The sequence below is a fragment of the Eubalaena glacialis genome, chromosome 19 (assembly GCF_028564815.1).
Source record: "Eubalaena glacialis isolate mEubGla1 chromosome 19, mEubGla1.1.hap2.+ XY, whole genome shotgun sequence".
Taxonomy (NCBI): Eukaryota; Metazoa; Chordata; class Mammalia; order Artiodactyla; family Balaenidae; genus Eubalaena; species Eubalaena glacialis.
This window is the reverse complement of record NC_083734.1, coordinates 25,538,718-25,554,650: the sequence shown is the minus strand read 5'-3', so window position 1 is coordinate 25,554,650 and position 15,933 is coordinate 25,538,718. Positions and strand designations below refer to the sequence as shown.

General features: G+C 35.4%; 1 protein-coding gene and 1 pseudogene across 3 annotated transcripts in view; one reads left to right on the top strand and one right to left on the bottom strand.

The window, feature by feature from the left end:
• The window catches only part of VMP1 (vacuole membrane protein 1), a 125,465-nt gene that overhangs the window by 67,856 nt on the left and 41,676 nt on the right, over positions 1-15,933 (top strand). The window lies entirely within an intron of this gene.
• LOC133080381 (small ribosomal subunit protein eS1-like) lies at positions 8,643-9,463 on the bottom strand (annotated as a pseudogene).

The window sequence follows — 15,933 nt, the reverse complement described above, 5'->3', positions numbered from 1 at the left end:
GAACTTCCTAATTAATTTTTTGAAAATAACACCAAAATAGTTTACCATGTTTAGAGGAAACTTAACTCCCAATTAAGAAGGAGCAATTAAGATAAACTTATCCTTTGTTGCGGGGTGGTGGGGGGGAAAGGCTGAGGCCTTTTACACCTGAGCACAAACTATATATCAACCTGTATCTTAGTGTTACAAAATAGGTGTTGTTTCTTTGTAGGAAAATTCCTACGAACATTATTAACTGATTGAGTCTCCATCTTAGGGATGATAGTAGAAATCAACATAGACATAAATAAAAAGGATATAAAAGAGATTCTTGAAAGTTTTCATATAAAATACATCTCACTCCCCAGATTTGATCTACATTGTCTTATTATTGTGCGTCTGTAAGTGCATGTGCCCACATAAGTACGCATAGATTTTTTTGTTCAATGAGTTCATAGTTTTCTTAGTGGAATCTGAAACCCCAAACCCACTACCCTAGAGAGGGAAAAACATATTTTTTTTAAATGACAGATGTCCTTTTTTAAAAAAAGCATTATTAAATGGAAATCAACTGGATAGTTACAGTTTTTAATTGAAAACAAACTTTCAAATATGAATGTAGAATAGCCAAACATAAAACAAAGCAGTCAAAGAGCTATGGACATCTCTCTGCATGGAAAGAGGCAGATTGTCCTTGTATCTGCTTTGTTTTAACCAAATATTGTGCCTTTCTTCCTCACATCATAATGTTTATATTAATGCTAATAATTATTACTAATAATTACTAATAATACTTTTTAATTATTTTTAATGCTTTTTAAAGTCCACTATCTGATTTAACCCTAGTGTTAACTCTGAGGTAGTATGGAAAGGTACCATTTTTCTAATTTTATAGAAAACTGCAGATCTAGACATTGTTACCTCCCAAGTTTTACATGCTTAGAAGTAGAGCTGGAACCAGAACTCAGAATGGCAGCGTCACTGGTAAATTCCATTTACTGAAACAATGTCCATCTATAGACATAGGTGGTTGAGTATCCCCATTTGTGATAACTGATACCTCTGTCATTTGTGGCACTAATTAATGCATGTCATTTAACATATCAAAACCTTTTATCATCTATATAAAATCAGCAAGTTGAAGTAGAATCAGTCTAAGATGGTGTGCAGCTTTAAATTTTCATGCTATGGTTGGATACCAAACAGGTATAAGTACTGTTCTCTATTAAGCCAACTAAAGCCAACTAATGTATTGTGATTATTTTCCTTAAAGTTTTTTTGTTTTGGAATTAATATTTTTTTATTTGCATAGTTTCCTCAATCTCTTCTTTCTACCAGCTCTGTGAAACACTTCTCAAGATCACTTTCCACTTGGTAACGCACTTAAATTAATATCATTTCTATATTTTTTTCTTGGAGTCATCACTCTGGATTCCCCCGTGCTCCCACTCTAGTCTGTATGTGGTGTTTTCTTGGCCCTCTGCGCCATTGCTTCTCTCTTGATTTGGATCCCTTATCTTGCTCTTTCTTGATTTACTCCCTAATTTTAGTTGAACATATTCTGCAGTACCTTTCTGAGAAAGGGTAAGTAGAAGGAAAATTCTTAAAATGCTGTATTCTTCATTCACACTTAATCAGTTAGATGAATATAGGATTCTAAGTTGAAATCATTTTTTAATTTAGAATTTGGAAGGCATTTCTCAATCATCTTCAGGCTTCTGGTGTTGATAGTGATATACCTAATGCCATGCTGAGCCCTCTTTATAGGTAGTCTTTTTGGTGGTTTTGTTTTTTTCTCTAGAAGATTGTAGATTCATTATCTGAGGTATGGGTCTTTTTTAATATTTATTCTGCTAGGCACTGAGGAAACTTGTCAACCTGGAGTCCACTAGTTTTGGGAAACATTCTTTTTTTTTTTTTTTTTAATAAATTTATTTATTTTTGGCCGCCTTGGGTCTTCGTTGCTGCGCACGGGCTTTCTCTAGTTGCGGTGAACAGGGACTACTCTTCGTTGCGGTGCGCGGGCTTCTCATTGCGGTGGCTTCTCTTGTTGCGGAGCATGGGCTCTAGGTGCGCGGGCTTCAGTAGTTGCAGCACACAGGCTCAGTAGTTGTGGCTCGCGGGCTCTAGAGCACAGGCTCAGTAGTTGTGGTGCACGGGTTTAGTTGCTCCGCGGCATGTGGGATCTTCCCGGACCAGGGCTCGAACCCGTGTCCCCTGCATTGGCAGGCAGATTCTCAACCACTGCTCCACCAGAGAAGCCCCATTCTTGTATATTTTCTGTGTCAGTTTACCCTCTTTGGTCTCTACTCTTGCTTTCTGGAATTACCATTATTTTGATATTGGGACTCCAACACCTGTCATTTTAATTTTTTTTATAATTTTCCTCCTAATATTTATCTCATTTTACTTTGTATGCAATTTCCTCAACTTTATATTCTATAATCTAATATTAAAATGTTTTTCCACTGTCATACATTTATTTTCAAAAAGCAGTTTGTATTATACTTCCCAAAAAATGGCTTATCCTATCTTTTTGAAGGTATTTAGTTTCTTTAAGTTTTCAATACTCCAGGCATTTCTTTTTTTTTCCCCCTTTGTCTGTTCTGTTTCCTGTTGGAAGCTTTCCTCAAAGTCTGGTGATCCTTGTTTTTCTATTTATATGTAAGAATAAGGCACATAAAAGCCAAATGGAAGCTATGTGTGTGGAGGCAAGGTATGGGAGTGGCAGGCCACCTGGTTTATTGGAACCTCTGTATATCAGTTTTTGTGCATCTTTCCTTTGGGGTAGTTCAGTTTCTTTAGTGATGGATTTTCCAGTTCCTTGCCTTGGGAATATAAATCTTGCTGCTGACATTCTAAAGCTAAGCTGTAGAAGGCGGGTTAGAGATCTTCATTTACTGAGTAGACTTTCACTTAACCTACTTTGTGGTAAGTCCGTGGATGCCTGCACAAAGATATCCTGAGTCCAGAACCTTTGGTATGCTTTCTAGAGACTATACTTGATGTCTTTTTCGGGACTAGGGGAGGAAGCTGTCTGGCTGTGCTAAGTACTTTGTATACAGTCTCCTTGTTTTCAGCCCTACCCCAGTTTCTTCTGCAGTTCTGCTGATGATCCTTTGTGGAGTTCTGTAGTGCAAATCACTTTGCTTCTCTTCTGTATCTTCCACTGCAGCCTCTCTGGTATAATCTTTTCTTCCCATCTGCCCCTATCTTCATTTATTAATATGAGTTTCATCAAAGACAGAGTTCAGTGTTTCTATTTGGGGTTATTATTAAGGTAAAGGGTGTTCCAGTTATCTATTGCTGAGTAATAACCCCCCACCCCCGGTATTTAGTGCTTTGAAACAAGAATAGTTTATATTGCTCACAGCTGTGCAATTTAGGCAAAATGGCTTGACTGTAAATCGGAGTATCTGCTTCCAAGATGGTTTGCTTATATAACTGACAAGTTGATTCTGCCTGTTGGTTTGGGGTTCAGTTGGACTGTTGGTTTGGGACCTCAAATTACTCTTCATGGGGCTTCTTGGGTTTCCTCATATCATGGCACCTGAGTTCTAACAAGTGTTCTGAAAGAACCTTGCTGGAAGATGCAAGGCTTCTTGTAACCTAACCTCAGAAATCCCAGTCACTTTGCCACACTCTGTTGGTGAACTAGGTCACTAAAGCCAGCCCAGATTCAGAGAGGGGAATTAGACCCACCTCTCAATGAGAGGAGTAAGCAAAGAATTTGTAGCCATCTTTAACCTATCACAGGGGCAACGGTCTTATTTGGTCATCTTGAAATAGAACACTTACTATACAAACTAGAATTTCTCTAAGAGGGGGAATGAGATGGTAATTGATCTTGAAATCATATAATGTGAGAAACTGTTGAAAAGAATTTAGACATGTTTCCTTGAAAGGGGGAATTGATGAGCTTGTCAAATATTCAGAAGTTGTTATACTCATGAGTTATACTCATGCTGAGAAACTATAGAGGTAAACTTAGAATTAGCCAGTGAAAGTTTTCTGAGGCTCACATTGGCTGAATATTAAAAAAAAAAATTCCTATAAATTTTAATTGTGTACAAATGGAATTGCTATTTCAAAAAAGAATGAGTTCCTTGTCTCCCTCTATGTGATACCTTTCATGGATCCATGCATAGCGAATCCCTGCATTGAGTAGAACATTAGCTGGATGACTCATTTCATTCTTCACAATTTTTTGATTCTTAGATTATAAATAATACATTCTATAAATTTGTTACCATCTAAAAGCTCAACTTCCAAAAATTCAGGTCTCCTAGAATTTGATGAAGAAGTAAATCACGCTTCATCTTATACGTGCAATTTGAGCTCTCGAAGACTTTTACATCTTGAAGACTCTAAATCTTTATCTACCATTAGGGTAATAATCTTTTTCCTTCATCCCTTATGGCCATGATTATTATTATTATTTTTTTTTTTTTTTTTTTTTGGCTGCGTTGGGTCTTCGTTGCTGTGTGCGGGCTTTCTCTAGTTGCGGTGAGCAGGGGCTACTCTTCATTGCAGTGCGTGGGCTTCTCATTGTGATGGCTTCTCTTGTTGTGGAGCACGGGCTGTAGGCGCACAGGCTTCAGTAGTTGCAGCACGCAGCCTCAGTAGCTGTGGCATGTGGGCCCTAGAGCACGTGGGCTTCAGTAGTTGCGGCACGTGGGCTTAGTAGTTGTGGCACACAGGCTTAGTTGCTCCACGGCATATGGGATCTTCCCGGACCAGGGATTGAACTTGTGTCCCCTGCATTGGCAGGCAGATTCTTAACCACTGTGCCACCAGGGAGGTCCCACAATACTTCTGATGGTCATGAGGTTTGACTGTTTTCGTCCTATAAAGCCAATAATTACCATCACTGTTTTAGGATAAACTTTATATTTCTTATTCCCTAATTTCATACTTGCTTATATTAAAAAATCAAGTAAGCAAAACGTACACTTCTGTTTCATGTTCTTTAGTCAGAAATTATATACTCTTTATGAACATTTTATTTAAAATTTTTACCCCAAATTACAATTGTATGTACTGTCAATTGTTTATATAAACTAGAAAATAATATAATAAAAGAGTAACTTATTCCTGACAATTTTGTCATCTTCCCTATTAATTTTCTTTCTAAGGTCAATAAAAATCTGTGTGTAAGGCACTTGAATGAAGTGCCTCAGTACAAACAATGAAGTAGAAGATATTTTGCCTGATGTGAATAGGAAAAACACTCAGGAACACACAGCCGGTGAATCTCAGAGCCAACACCCAACCCAGTTTTCTGACTTTGAGATTAGTGCTTTGCTTACTGTAAGCCAGCATAGCAACATTTTCATCCAGGTTAATGCAACAAAAAATGAAGAACTGATTAAAAAATTTTTTTTTCTTTCTGTTACATTTGATTTGATTTTTCTTTTCTTTATTGCCTTTCATGCTTTTTCTCACTAGTATCCATCGGTTTTGTGGCTTATTATAGATTTCACTATATGTAGGTTTATTTATCCCTACATACTTTTTCCCAGGTGTGGACAAGGGGTTATGAGAGCGGTTTCGTTTATTTATTTTGCAGGTTGGGGAGGGGGCTGTTGCCAGTTTTCCACATTTTAAATTAGCTGAGAGAGTACTAATGTTTTAATTCATTAGTCAAAGAAGAGTTTTGCAAAATAAGTTTGTCAAATATAAGGTTTTTGTTTTTGTCTGTTCTTGCTTAACACTGTGTAGAATATTACTATATCCAAGTAAGATACCTCACCTGCTTTTTTTTTGTTTTTTTTGTTTGTTTGTTTTTTGTTTTTAATTTGGCTGAGTTGGGTCTTAGTTGCGGCACGCAGGATCTTTCGTTGCAGTGAGCGGGCCTCTCTCTAGTTGTGGCATGTGGGCTCCATAGTTGTGGCAGACGGGCTCAGTTGCCCCACGGCATGTGGGATCTTAGATCCCCAACCAGGGATCAAACCTGCATCCCCTGCATTGGAAGGCAGATTCTTAACCACTGGACCACCAGGGAAGTCCCTCCTCAGCTGTCCTGATACACTTTTGTGATGCATCCTTGTGTTTGTTTTTCATTTTCACTATACAAATAAATTTACAACAGTTTTGTCATTTTATGTCTAAATCAGTGATATTGCACACATTTTTTGTTTTTAGTAACAAATTTGTCTTAGGCTTTTTGCTTCTGTTACTTTTTCCAGGTTTGCATATTTTCAAATTATGTTAGTGCTTATAAATTGAAACATTCCAGAAATATTAAAAGTAAAAAGTGAAAGTTCACACACACCTACTCCCCAAAGTAGGATAATAACCACCATATTCTAGACTGTTTTCTGTGTATGGAACACTTTTTTTTAATAAAAGGTAAAATCATACCATATATATTAGTCTTAGAGTCCTTTTTCACATATATATCATAGACATTTGATACTGATTTTTAAAATTGTGTTCTTATTAGAAAGTGATTACGTACAGCTCATTGTAGAAAATTGGTATTTGTATACTTAAAGAAAAATCCCTTCATCCTTCATTCTTTTTCTCTGTAAATATTTGTGAGTGAATCATATTCTATTTATTGTTTTATGACTTGTTTTGAATATAAAAACATACTGTGAACATTTTTCAGTCATCAAATATTTTCCACATCTTTGTTTTTTTTTAGTAATTTTCTTTGTGACTACAAAGTATGTTTATGGTATAAAATGTTGAAACCACAGAAAAAGAAAAAAACCCTTTCGTCTAACTGGTTCGTTTACCCATTTTGTGTATTTTTCATTTTCTTATTGATTGACATTTTTAAGGAGATTCCTTTTGTCATATGCTGCCAGTAATTTTTCCATATTGTTCATTGTGTGTTTTACTGTTTTGTTTTTTGGATAAAGAAGTTCACATTTTTGTCTTTATTCCAATATCTTAGATGTTTCCTTTTGGAGTCGTGCCTAAAATTATCTTCCTGAACCCTTATGATTATGTAGTAGATATTCTGCTGCATTTCCTTTTAGTATTTTTGTGGTTTTATTCTTTTACCTTTAAATCTTTTATCTGTTAAAATATTTTTACCAATCATATAATGTAGGAATCTAAGTTTCTCTTTTTCAGGTCATTACCTATTTGTGTATTGTTCTAACACTATTTGCCCAGTGATTTTAACATGTTAGTTTTCTCTTAGGTTTTATTGTTATAAGTTGGATATTATATTTTTGTAAATAGTTATTAATGGTATATAAAAAGATACTAGGTTTTTATTTGGTAATCTATAAGTTTCCTGACATCTTTTTAGTTATAGCTTATTGATTGTGATTGTGATTTAAAAGTTTTTATAGTAATCAGTTTCATAAAGATCCAAAAGTTTATCTGACTTTGGTGCTGGAATTTCCTCATAGATGCATGTATTTTGTAAAACCCCCAATTTGACAAGAGCAATAAAAAAGTTGGATCAACTGTAGCTAAAATAGCAAATTAAGTAAAATGAAACGGGATGGGAAATGTGTTTTTTATTCTTGAAGGTAAAAGCCTTTGGTAGAATAAGTTTATCAGCAGGAAGAGTGAAAAAAACCTTGGCTCTCTTTGCTTTACCATGTGCTCTCCAACTAGGTTAAAGGGTGTATATGCTTTTACTAGGAAACTGTTTCTAGGTAACAATTTTAAAGCTAAGTATTTACTTAAATTCCAGTTTTGACTGATGGTTGGATTTTGTTCTGTAGGTATTTGGGGGAGAAAAAAAGATTATTAATGCATTTATTTGAATTCTGATTCTTTATGGTACCTACTTTATTTTTGTGACTACAGTATTGAGATTGGGCAGTATTTTTCCACTAAGCTGACTTCCTTTTGCTCTTGGCTTTCTATCATGTTTTTACTAGATGTCTGTGGGAGGTAGACATGAATGAATGTAGCTTCCTATGACCTTGAACAATTCTAGCATCATTTATAAGAGTTACGTCTAGAGAGCTGTTATGTGCTTTGTGGACTGTTTCATGCAAGGTTTAATTATTCCCTTTATGATCTTTTTCTTCTTTGTTCCTGATTTCTGTTAATGATATCACTGTCCTCATAATCACTTGGAGTCAAAATTTGAATCATCTGACTCCCTCCTCACTTCTCATATCCAGTCATTCTTCAGGCCTGTTGATTCTACCTCCACGGTATCTTCAAATTCGTCCTCTCTTTTCCCTTCCCACTGCTGGTTCATGCCTTTATCACTTCTCCACTGAACATTTATAGTGACTTCCTAATAGGTCTCCTCTTTACTAGCCTTTTTTTCCCCCAATCTATTTCCACAGAAAGCAACAAAAAACAATTTTCTGAAAAATACCTCTGGTCATGGAACTTTGCTGCTCAAAAATCTTCCCAGTCCCTGGAAATTGTCTCTTGCTGTATCTTTCTTGTGTCAATTATCACTTTCTACCTTCTTTTAGAACTGTCTGTGGGCTTTTCTCATCTTACCCAGGAGTTTGTAAGCTCCTTGAGAGGAGGCCACAAAAATATTTGTATTTTTGGCTGTGCCTGCATGGTCTTGCACATACTACTCACGCAGTAGATACTTTGAATGAACTAAGAAATATCAGTTAAGAGAGAAAAGGTACCATTACATGAAACATGTTCATTAATATTCAGTCTTTTTTATTAACATCACAAATAAGATTTTTTATTTGTCACCCTTACAAGTCTGAATTTTAAACAGTTTTTTGGACTGGTGGCTCATATCCATCAGCTTGTTCAAGTTTAGCACCTGTCTCATCCCCAGTAGCTTTTCCAGAACTACTTACTGCCTTCATCATGAAACATGAGTTTTCCCATTTCAAACTTGGGGTTTACTTTTCTAACAGAGACATCATAGAGCAGATAAATAGATTGGCAAGCCTTTTCCATGTCTTTTCCAATGCTGTCTGGAATCAGTTTTTTGACAGTTTCTTTCAAGTCATCTTCTTCTGGTTTTGGCAGACCTGTTGGTGCTAACAGTGAGGTTTTCTGAATCTGATTGTTGCATTTTTTAGTAAAAACAGCACTGGATAGACGAAGTTAATAATCATCAGTAGTCTTGACATCAACATGGGCTTCAGTCATGGGCTGCCATTTTTTGACCATGGAACACATTTTGTCATAAGCAAGATCCATGCCACGAAAATTAGACAGTTTTTGCCCTGAACATCCTCAGTAATTAGCTTGAATTTTCTAAATGGCAACGTCATCATTCTACAGATCAGCAAAGCTCACTTCAAACATGACCCTTGAGGCCATCCAATGTGATTTTGGTTCCTTGAGTTTTTGTGACCAGTTTTTCCTGTATTTTTATATTGAACATATCTGGTGCTTTCACATCATACCGATCTTTCTTAGAAAATGGATCAACCACTTTCCTCTAGGCTCCCTTTTTGCTGCCTTTTGTAAGGTGCTTATTCTTGCAGACTGCCGTGTTGCTGCTCAGCCAAAAGGGAATATTCAGTCTTACTCCACTGCAAAATAAAATATAAAATACGGTGAACACAGAAATCATCTTACATAAAAAAGGTTGAACTGTTTTGCATCTTTGAGTTTAATAATCATCTGATTGTAAAGCACTACAGAATTTACAGAATGTTTCATTCAAAAAAAAATCATCTGAGAGCAAGAGTTGAAGATAATATAGTAGACATCATTAAGTTAAATGACTTATACTTTTGAATTCACATTAAGTAAAATAGTGCTTGTAAAGTTCTATACTTTAGAAAAAAATAAAGGTTATTGTGGTGACTTGTTTATTCTATAAGCTGTATAACCAAAGGAAAAGGTAAATTAAAGACATGAGGAATAAAAGAGTTTGAAAAAATAAAGTAACTTATTTGCTTGATGTACCCTAAAAGATTAGGGCAGCCACTATTATTGAAGTAATGGGGAACGGGAGCATGGGTGGTTGTATTTTTGTGTTTAAAACTTACACAGTAGGGTAGGAATGTTGTACATATTTACTTAGAAGAATATGGTTTGAATAAGTTTGCTTTCCTAAATGACATCTGTCCAAGTGACCTAGCTGCTTGGATTCTTTTTCATAAAATATTAGGTTGCTGACTGTGAAAGTTACTATCACTATAGAAAATTGAGAATTAAGTTAGAAATAAGAAATTTAAATTTCTTAGAACTTATCTTTTAAAATAATACAGTCTTTTCCTCCATATTTATAGTGGTTAGCTTTTCTTTCTGTTGGGTATAATTCATGAGTCTGTACACCACCTTAGATTAACTAGTTCCTCAAAGGCTGTTTTATAATTTCTGGATTTAATTTTATTTTAAGGGAGCGTTTCTTAGCTTCTGTTTAGGACAGCAGTATTTAAATTAATTAATACTTGCCACTTACACTTAGTCTGATTTATTGAAATAAGTCCCCAAGTTAAGTTTAAATACTAATATCTTTTACTAGCTTGTATTAAATATATTTAAGGCTGAAAATACCTTTTTGGGGGGGTTTAATAGGATCCATTTCCTATTCAGAAATTTCAAGTTATTTACATTATTTTATTAGTGAAAACACGTAAGTGATGAACCAAAAAAAGTTCATCAGTTGTAATGTAGTTTTTTTTTTTTTTAGAATACTGAGTAATATCTTTTTTTAATTGAAATATAGTTGATTTACAGTGTTTCAGGTGTACAGCAAAGTGATTCAGTTATGTGTGTATATATATATTCTTTTTCAGATTCTGTTCCATTGTAGGTCATTACAAGATATTGAATATAGTGTAGTTCTCATTCTTATGGGTAGTGCATTTTCTTTGTATGCAGAATAGATTACCCAGTGAACATCCTCCAAAGTACAAGGTGATAGTTAAAGGGGTTTTGGGGGGGATTTTTTTGGCATTCTTTTGATAATGATAGAATATATGTTTGATCATTTGAGTTTAGAGACAATGGGAAAGCATTTAATAATGATTATTTATACATTCGCTAAAGTGCTTTAACCTTCCTTTGATGCTATTTTTTGTTAAGCACATTTTCCTATGAAGTGTTTGTAGTTGCACACACCATGTCAGTGCCTGCTGGTTTTTCCTCCTGTGAAGTATCCGTTCTTTTATATACAGAGATTTATGAAAGAGTTCATGGTGTGGATGATCAGAAACCCAACAGGACTCATTTTCATATAATTTAGTGCCAGTTGAACACTCTGGGTGCTGGTTGTTGCTGGGACCTGTTTTTGACTCTGTTGAACCTTTACTGGCTGTGGTTTGTCTGGCCATCACATGACTTCTCTGAAAATTCCCCCTCCCCTTCATTTCCAGTAAACTGTTTGAGTAGGAGTGAGTCAGAGTGAAACCAGCTTCCCTGTAACCACAGGGCTTGTTAAAGAATTTGTCAACGTGGACTCTAGAGGGTTTGCATTAAGCTTTGCAGTAACTGCTATGGTTTGTGTTGCGTCAGGAGTTCCACAGAAAAGCTTCCTGTTCTCAGGATCTCTTGCTTGTTTGCAAAGGGTTAAACTGATCAACTTTACCATAATGAACATTAGAGACACATGTTAAACACATTTATTTATCACTTAAAGGCTGTGTCAAAGCTACCAAGGCTTATTGTAGTTTCTCTTTTCAGAATCAACCAACCACACCCAACAACGTTAAGTTTTTGAAAAGGCAGCCCTGCTAGATCTTCTTTCAGAGCTGGCTCATAATTTTACCACAAAGTACCATCAAGATTAAGCAATTTTAAGTGGTCTCTTTTGAAGGATTCTGTTGCAAGATATTGCGACTACTAGCACAGTTAGCTTTTGGTACACAAAGGTCACTTACTTGCATTTGGTTCAACAAGAAAAGGTAGCACTTAAAATAGTTCTGTAGTTGTAGTTTCTAAGCACACTTAGCATGAATTATGGTGGAATTCTTAATACCTCATTTTATTTGCTTTCTCAGGAAGATTTCACTTTATTTTGAATTCTTCTCTTGCCCCTCCACTCCCAGACTTTTAATCTTTCTTCGTTTTCTGACTCTTCTCATTTTCTTTAACCCATTCTTATAGTAGTATTAACAGGAAAGAGAGTCGCAATTTGATTCAAACTGCCAAATGAATGGCCACTGGGAAACTTGTCTGCTCATCGTGCACTCCTGAACCCGTTTATTTTTACATGTTCATTTCTGTATTTAACCACGTCATCTTGGCCAGACTTTTATTTTAAAAATAAATTTAAAGAATACATTTAAACTTAACCTCCTTAAAATCATTTTTATTCTGCTTACCTTTTTTGTAACAAAATAAATTTAGGGAAAAGAACATGGTAGAAAATTGTGAGCTAAGTATTCCTCACAGGAAAGAATACTACAGAATAATGGAAGTTTAAAATTGTTTATATTCTAACAATGCTCACGAACTCTCAATGATCAAATTAAAATAGAAGAGAAACATTAGTTTTGATGAAGAAGCATTCTAATTGAAATTAGATGATTTAAAAATGAAAATAAGAGGTTAATACATTCATTTACAAAGCGCAATAAGTAATAAATGTTTAAGATTTTTCTTGTTGGTTTGCTTTAGACATTGGAGAAAAATATAGTTTTGTTTTATGTCTGCTTCGTTCTTCTCATTTGCACACCTGTTTACAGCTATGGGGTGGAGGGGATAAGCATTAGACAGGCATTAGGTTACCTTTGTTAAACTAATTTAAAGATTTTACTCAGGTTTGTATTTCAAACACCTTTTGTAAAATGCCTTTAGAAAGGCCCCTTTCATTGAAACTTAGACCAACAGACTGTATGTATGCTGTGCTTTTGCTCGAGTTTGCAAATCAGTAACACACTAAATACACATCCACCCTCTGTTGTAACTGCTGAATGCTCCTAGGGATCCTGGCCTAAGATCAGAGTTAGTGCAAGACATGGACAGCAGAATAACTATTATGCTCATTTCCTATTACAAAAGGTGTTTTTGTTTCTAATTCGTCAAGGTTCTTGGTTTGTCATAACAGATATGTAGTTCTTTCTCGCTGAGTATTTAAGAAAATTTCTCTTGGTAGAGTGTTCTTCCCATTTTCCTGTCTTGGGCCTTACCATGTAATAAACATGACTATTGTGCTTTTAAACTAAAGGGCTATGTAGAGACACCAGGAAGTAGGCATGGTAATTAATACAGTGCTCCCCTCAAAAGTAGGCATGTACTGTAGACTCCTTGTCCACTTTCCCTGATAAGGGTCTGCATCCATTAATTTATCAAAACTTGTAAAAATTTATTTTTACTACTTCTTGAGGTAAAGACTTCAGTAAGTTCATAGGCTGTTATTTAAAGCCATGCTTCCATTTGTTTGTTTTAAATTTGCCTCTTTCACGTTATAAAGGGCGCTACCCTCATTCTAGTATTGTAAGATTTTTTTTAAACACTTTTCCATTCCTCTTTTCATAACTTTATAGATTTTAGTCAGTTACCTTTTCAGCCTTTCTTAAAAAAATAATCATTTACTTTTTATATCTAATAACCCCAAACTCTTTGATCATTTTAATTCGTGCTCCCCCCATGGATCTTTATCTAATTCTTTTACATTTTTTCTGACATGAAGTTGTCAGAACTGCATATGATTTTTCAGGGACAACTACACTACTGTACTTGTGTTTTTTCAGATTTCTACAACCACAGTCCTGTTTGGCAATGCATTTTGCTGATGTTTTTAATAAATTGTTTACTTCATGTTTACTTCAATAAACTGTTTACTTGGGAGACCACTCCCAGTTCCCTTTCCTTTGTTCATAACTGGAAACTTTTATAACCCATCACTTTATCTATCTATCTATCTATCTATCTATCTATATATATATATTTTTTTTTTTTTTTTAGCCACGTTGCATGGCTTGCAGGATCTTAGCTCCCTGACCAGGAATCGAACCCAGGCTCTCAGCAGTGAAAGCACAGTGTCCTAATCACTGGACTGCCAGGGAATTCCCCATCATTTTACATTTAAATAATTCTTCCCTAAATGTGTTATCTTACTGTTATCCACTTTGAAACTTACCTTCCACGTTTCCTTTTTCTCTCTCAAGTTTACATGATCTTTAAATTTATTGCCATGATTTTGGCACTTTATAATTTTAATTTCAGCTGTAGGTTTAGAACTTAAACTCTGTTCCTTTTTTCAGGACCATTTATAAACTTGTTAAGTGGGATGGTTGGGTCTATCTTAGGAAAGAATCCCACTATTTACATTTCTCATCATAGAGATGATCCCATTTATCTTTATCCTTTGTTCTCGGTCTCTGAAGTTTCCTGTCCCTGACAATTTTGTAAATTCTGTACCGACCTAGTTTTCATAGCTTTGCATGTCTGAGTTCATCTCAACCATTTTTATTTTTTTCCCCCTTTTTTTCATTCACAGTATTATTGTTCTTACATACACAGTAGATTGTCATATGCTTTTTGTTTAAATCCCAGTTTTAATCTGGAAATAAAAGTTATTCATTAGTTACTTACAACCAAACTACAATCATTTATAAATGCTAAAAATGAAGGGTGATTTTTTTCCCCCCTAGCATCAACTAAGATTTGGTAAATACCCTTTCTGGTGAGACATGAGAAGATCACATGAGATATTGGCTTCAGACAGGAAGAAGAGAGAGAAGAAAAGAAAAATGCATTACTTGTGTAATGTGTCATTTCTAATAAATCTTGCATACTCAGACATTTTCCCTGAGTGTCTAGAGTGCTGTTGTTCTTCTTGGGCTACAGTGTTCGTTGTTATTTCAAGTAGAGGCCAGGCAGGCACTGAGAGGAGTGGATGCCGGCCTGCCTGCCTTCCTAAGAATTACCATATGGATTCTTTTCAACAGAAAGCTAAGCAGGGATAGAGAGAGGAAAAGGAAGCAGCAGATACTGGCTGGTTTTACTGCTGGTAACTTGGACTGTGAAAAGGAGGAAAAAAACTCTGTATAGTTATCTGGAACTTCCAAAAATACTGCTCTACTTTTTATCTGAAAATGTTAGCAAATGCTGACGGTCAGACCCTGAGAAAGTCTCCTGAAACCTTATTTCTTCCATCTCTTCTTTGCTCCTAGACTACCCAGGAGATATTTTATGTCTAATAGATGATTTGTGAGTTTTACGATTAGTAATCATGGTGAGGTGACCATTACAGATGTAAATAACTAAAGAATTTCCTCTTATTTCCATCGTTACCCTCTTGTCATGGAGTGTTTGGTAAACTAATTGGTTGCACTGCAAGGCAGATTTGATAAATTTTCAATTCTTAATGCATTTCCTTCCTTTCCTCCTTCCTGCTTTATAGCCCTCTTCCTTCCTTGATATTAACATGTTGCTCTTCTCTTTTTGAAATTAGAAACAAAACAAAACAAAAGCCTCTTATCCCCTTAACTTGTGATGTCGCCCTAGAACTGAGCTCACATGGTGTCTGACTAAGAATTCTGACAAGATATTTTATTTCATTGGTTCTCAGCGTTTTTTTCTTGATGGTAATGTCAAGTACTATCAGTCTAAACAATTTTGTCCCATAATCAGTTTTGTCTCTTAATTATAATGGTGATAGATATTATTATCATCATTTTGCAGAAAAGATGAAGAAACTGTGGCTCAGGGAAGTTTGAAAACAACAAAGTTGGTGCTCTATCATTTGATGTTGCAGTAAATCTGTAGAATTGGTGTTCTTATATTCTGTTTCTCTTTTTCATGCTTTCCTTTTCATTGTGGGTTTCCTTAGTCATCTCTTTCCCCATCTCTACCAATTGCAACCCACCCACCATCCACATATACACACTAGATTATTTATTTATCTCTCAAGGGAAAACACTTGCTGGAACAGTCTTCCTCTACGTGCTTAGCCTGGCTTATTCCCTCACCTCCTTTAGGTTTTTAATCAAATGTCACCTTTTCTGTCAGGCCTTCTCCAACCATCCTATTTAAAATTACAACTTGCCTGCCACCCCATTTTGTAGTTGTTGTCTCCTCCCATTAAACTGTAAGCTCCATGAGGATCCAGATTATCAATTTGATTCAGTGTTGTATCCGTTGCTC